Source organism: Habropoda laboriosa, unplaced genomic scaffold (assembly GCF_001263275.1).
Source record: "Habropoda laboriosa isolate 0110345459 unplaced genomic scaffold, ASM126327v1 scaffold61, whole genome shotgun sequence".
Lineage (NCBI taxonomy): Eukaryota > Metazoa > Arthropoda > Insecta > Hymenoptera > Apidae > Habropoda > Habropoda laboriosa.
Genome location: NW_017100203.1, coordinates 237,044 through 242,784, shown reverse-complemented (window position 1 = coordinate 242,784; position 5,741 = coordinate 237,044). Strand labels below are relative to the sequence as shown.

The window sequence follows — 5,741 nt, the reverse complement described above, 5'->3', positions numbered from 1 at the left end:
AGGTAATTCTATATTATTTCGACAGATATTGCATGTTCCTAAAGCTTTGCATAAACCTCATTAGCAAAGAAGATCTTTCAAAACTAACAAGCACACTTTGTTCTTTAATCCAGCAATTTACGTCTTCTACTTTTTCAAATTAAAGCAAACGGAGTCTCAGATAATTTCATGCTAAAATATTTCCGTCCGTTTCTTATCTAAATAACAATAAACCTAGCTATTTACGAAGCAACAACTATAATTCCCCCCAAAAACCTAATATCCTCCTAAACAAAAATCTATCTACAAGCAACGCATATTTTTATGCCTGAAAAATATTTGAATAATTAATTTGAACATCAAACTACTTTTCGAAGTATTTTATTTTACCAGTAGAACAAATTTACATCGCACCAAGTTTTTTCTATCAACAAATTCCTCTTTACACTTTCCACTTAATTTTTTGTTTCCTTTTCTCTTCCTATCAAATCTGGAAATCAGGGAAAAAATTCAAGACAAGGATCTAGAAAATGGTTTTCCACGCACAGAGGCACATCAATTTCAGCGCGAGCTTGTCAATCGGAATCAAGTTAACCACTGTTCATTTCGCTGAACCGTGTCAACCACTTTAAAAAAACAATGGCCGACCCAGTTCTGAATGGAGGATCAATTCGGAATTTGGTATTGTGCGAATTCACCTGACTTGCGGTTGATCCGTTCGCGAAATATAGTTACTCTGTATTTGCATCGTGAGCAATCTTGCTAAATGTTGAACAAACGAGCTGAATTTTTTCTTTACCTATTAATACGTTTCATAATTACAGGTAAGAAATATTATCTAATGCGTTACATCAATCAAATTTTGCAAATCGTAGGAACATTTTGCATTTGTGTGCTTTGCGTATTCATAGTGATTGCATTAATTTTAATAGGTACCCGACTAGAATTTCAGTTATGCATGCCTAAAGACGAATGTGGGTCTAATGAGGAAGCGATTGGGCATACCTAAATGTTGCAAGCCTAATCGTTACCGCATTAGGTCGTAATTCGGAAGGAATAATGCACGCCTAAGTTGGGCATTCCTAACAGTTGCCATACGTGGCCCAAATGGGGGTGGCCGAGCGCACGCCTACGTTAGGCATTCCTAACTGTTGTGATACGTGGCCCAAATCGGGATGCCCGAGCGCACGCCTAAGTTAGGCATTCCTAACAGTTGCGATACGTGGCCCAAATCGGGATGCCCCAGCGCACGCCTAAGTTAGGCATTCCTAACAGTTGCGATACGTGGCCCAAATGGGGGTGGCCGAGCGCACGCTTAGGTTGGGCATTCCTAGCAGTTGCCATACGTGGTCCAAATGGGGGTGGCCGAGCGCACGCCTAAGTTAGGCATTACTAACTGTTGCGATACGTGGCCCAAATGGTGGTGGCCGAGCGCAGGCTTAGATTGGGCATTCCTAACAGTTGCCATACGTGGCTGAAATGGGGGTGGCCGATCGCACACCTAAATTGGGTGGAGTGGGACTCTCAAACTTATATGTCAGAATATTTACAGACATCTCAGTGTCGGACGTACGCTTGCGTGAGAGCTTTCAACAAAATTTGAGATTTCATTAATGTCTCCCAATGACAGCCTAATAGAGATATTCTAATATGGGCCTAATGCGGTTGTCCTCGTTAGATAGTCATTGGGAAAGCCTAATGCGGCCCTAACGCGGCTTTCCCGATTAGGCGGTCGTGAATATTCGCGTTACATACCGCATGCGGGCCTAACAGGCAAATTAGGCTAGCCTAATGCGGACCTAATATCTGCCTAACTGAAATTTCTAGTCGGGTTATTCCTTCTTTTAAAAAGTGAAACTTATTGTTTGATCCTTTGCGATCATATAAGGAATTGAACTTATTCGTGTCTTTTCAGAAGAGTTGACATTTTCTAAAAATTTGAATATTCTTTGGAATATTATATTAACATCACATTATATTATTTCGGACATAATAACATATTATTCTTTCTTTTAAAAATTTCGAACATTCAAATGTTAAGACAATCAATTGAAATTAAATTGTCCATTGAATCTACTCTAAAATATCCAAAATTACAAATGAGTATTAAAATACGAGTCATACCATTATCCCATTCTAAGAATGATTCTGTCATTCTACAAATTGCAAAAATGAATACTGTATTTCAATCGTGATGATCAAGAAACAAATACAGCCACAAAGAGATAAATTTATACTGTAACATGTAGAACAGTATTTCAATAGTACACGAAGTGCTTTAGTAATTTAAATTTGCTTTTTAATAATTTACTCGTTAATAATTTAAACTTACTTTTCAATAATTTACTCTTTAATAATTTAATTTACTTTTTAATAATTTACTCTTTGATAACTTAAATTTAAATTTACTTTTTAATAATTTGAAAAAGAAAACTTAAACTTACTTGTAACGTTATATTCACAATTGAGTACTTATACACACATGATCGAGTAAGCATGAATGCAACAATTACGTAACAACAAGTATCAATTCTACTTACATTTATAAAGTTTTATTAAAATCGTTAGGCGCGTAGCTCTTCTATAACGCGATTCGTTCTCAGGATATATTATTATCACACATTATTGCATTATTAATTGAGCGTGCACGCTAACGTGTACCGTCAGCTGTAAATTATCTCTTCGGCAAAAATAAAAGAGAAAATGGAAACCCGATGGCGAATGTACACGATTCAACGGTTCGTGTTGTGTGTCAAATGTGCTTAATTGCTTGTGAAACTATGTCAAATAAAATACGTAGACTTTTTACGTTTCCATTGTTGCGGTATACATTTCGAAAAGCTTCACCGACAATTACACGAATCTAGTGACGCGTGTATTATTTAAAAAAGGACACGTATTGAAAACGATCGAATTAAAATCATTTAATTTTCTTTTTAAGTGTAATTTAAGGTCGCATCTATCATCCTGGTTATTAGCAACCATAGTTGGTAATTATTCTATATTATACAATAAAAGTTTATTTTACTTTCTTGTGATTTTCTTCTGTTTCAAATATTTCTGTAATATTTCATTTTTTGAAGATAATTTAAGATCACATTTTGATTATTTATTAGCGACCATTATTAGTGATTCTTCTATATTTCACAATAAAAGTTAATAAGTTCGATTGCTTTCTTGAGATTTTCTTCTGTTTCAAATAACAAAATAATTCAATTTCAATTCAGTATTAAGAATGAAATAACGTATTCAGTAGGCTTACATGGAAGCTTTTTTAGTCAGAGTTAGATTAGATTTAACCATTTCTAAGTCCTACGATATATGTACATATATCTAACTTCCGCAAAGCGTAGTCTAACCTACTTTATAACAGGGAATTAATTTGAAATTCTTGTCGGTTACCTTACCAGAAGAGAATTATTATTTAATCATACTTTCAGCGATGACACATATCCTGAAAATATTAAAACAATTTACTCTAGTAAAAATAATTGTTCGACTACAATCAAAATTATATTTTGCTTTAAAAAGAAAAACAATAAAAACGTTGCATTTTGGTCTAAAATGTTGCAGCTTACTCTTGAAATTTACAGCAATGAAGCGAATGAAAATCTTTCAACTATAGAAGGTTAAAATATATTTGCTCAGCATTGCGAATATCGGAAAATGTCAAATGTTAGACGAATCACTATTGATTTATGCAAAAAGAAAAATCGATATTTTCGACACGTTGCACGAATCTCCCGCCTTAATAGATAATGCCTGTTTGTGCAAGAGAAAAATTTATAGAGGTCGGTTGACACTGAGCAAACTCGTAAATTTGATCAAATAAATTTCCTGCAATAATTGCGTAATTTTCTAACAAACAGAACACTTCGCTCTTTAAATTTAGGAATTTTTAAAAAATCTTTTACCCCTCGAAATTTAAATACGAAAGAATATATTGTTTCCTACAAATTTCGTTCAACTTAAAAAGTGAAAAATTGTTTCCATTCGATTCCCTTTCTGGATCACGGAGGAATATCTTTCCGGTGGCGATATTTGAAAAAATTTGATATCGTAAATTAACGGGAACGTTGAAAACGAAGACACAAAACGAGAACCAAATTAACGGGTCGTCGGTCAACAAGAAATAAAATCGATATTTAATTATCGGCTATCGCGCCATTAAATGGTCCATTTCTGTTCTTCTATTTTTTTTCATTACCGCTCTGCGTTCGTTATCATTTCACTTTCAACCTGGCACGACAATTTTATACGCATCGTTTCAGTTTATGTTTCGTTTATTTCTGCCAATGCTCTTTGTGCTCTTTAATTATTAACCTCTATTTCGACAGCAAACGTTTACATTTTCCCTGTTGCACTTTTGTGTGTCGTCAAAAATCACAAAAAAGTTGATTCGATGGATTAAGGGGTTAGGACACGGTAATACCCGACTAGAAATTTCAGTTAGGCAGACATTAGGTCCGCATTAGGCTAGCCTAATTTGCCTGTTAGGCCCCAATGGGGCAGCCCCATCAGACCCGTATGCGGTATGTAACGCAGAATATTCACGACCGCCTAATTGGGAAAATATATTTTGAAAAAATCGAAATTAGGCTAGCCTAATTTGCCTGTTAGGCCCCAATGGGGCAGCCCCATCAGGCCCGTATGCGGTACGAAACGCGGAATATTCACGGATTTTTGAAAAAATCGAAATTTTTTTTTCGTCTTAAATAGCAGTTTCAAGTCTTGAGAACAGAATGCAAAAGGTTTTACATGGATTCCAGGCTTTGATACAAATTATTTCTCTAAGTACCGTTTCGAGAGTGAATTCGTATACCTGCATGCCGTGACGCACCGATACGTTTTTCTCAGAATTGCCCTGACTAGAATTTCAATTAGGCATGCCTAAAGATGAATGTGGGCCTAATGCGGAAACGGTTAGGCATACCTAAATGCTGCAAGCCCAATCGTTACCGCATTAGGGCCTAATTTGGAAGGAATAATGTACACCTAAGTTGGGCATTCCTAACAGTTGCGATACGTGGCCCAAATGCGGGTGGCCGAGCGCACGCCTAAGTTAGGCATTCCCAACAGTTGCCATACGTGGCCCAAATGGGGGTGGCCGAGCGGACGCTAAGGTTGGGTATTCCTAACAGTTGCCATACGTGGCCCAAATGGGTGTGGCCGAGTGCACGCTTAGGTTGGGCGTTCCTAACAGTTGGCATACGTGGCACAAATGGGGGTGGCCGAGCGCACGCCTAAGTTAGGCATTCCCAACAGTTGCCATACGTGGCCCAAATGGGTGTGGCCGAGCGCACGCTTAGGTTGGGCGTTCCTAACAGTTGCCATACGTGGCACAAATGGGCGTGGCCGAGCGCACGCCTAAGTTAGGCATTCCTAACAGTTGCGATACGTGGCCCAAATAGGAGTGGCCGAGTGCACGCTTAGATTGGGCATTCCTAACAGTTGCCATACGTGGCCCAAATGGGAGTGGCCGAGCGCACGCCTAAGTTAGGCATCCCTAACAGTTGCCATACGTGGCCCAAATAGGAGTGGCCGAGTGCACGCTTAGATTGGGCATTCCTAATAGTTGCCATACGTGGCTGAAATGGGGATGGCCGAGCGCACAGCTAAATTAGGTGGAGTGGGGCTCTGAAACTTATATGTAGGAATATTTACAGACATCTCAGCTTGCGTGAGAGCTGTGCTTGTAGAGGTTAGGTCGCCATAAGAGAGCTTTCAATAATGTCATTAATGTCTCCCAATGACAGCCTAAT

General features: G+C 37.9%; 1 protein-coding gene across 2 annotated transcripts in view; it reads right to left on the bottom strand.

Moving 5' to 3' along the window:
- Positions 1–5,741, bottom strand: part of LOC108570567 (HIRA-interacting protein 3) — a 222,687-nt gene that overhangs the window by 90,443 nt on the left and 126,503 nt on the right. The gene's annotated exons all lie outside the window — the stretch shown is intronic.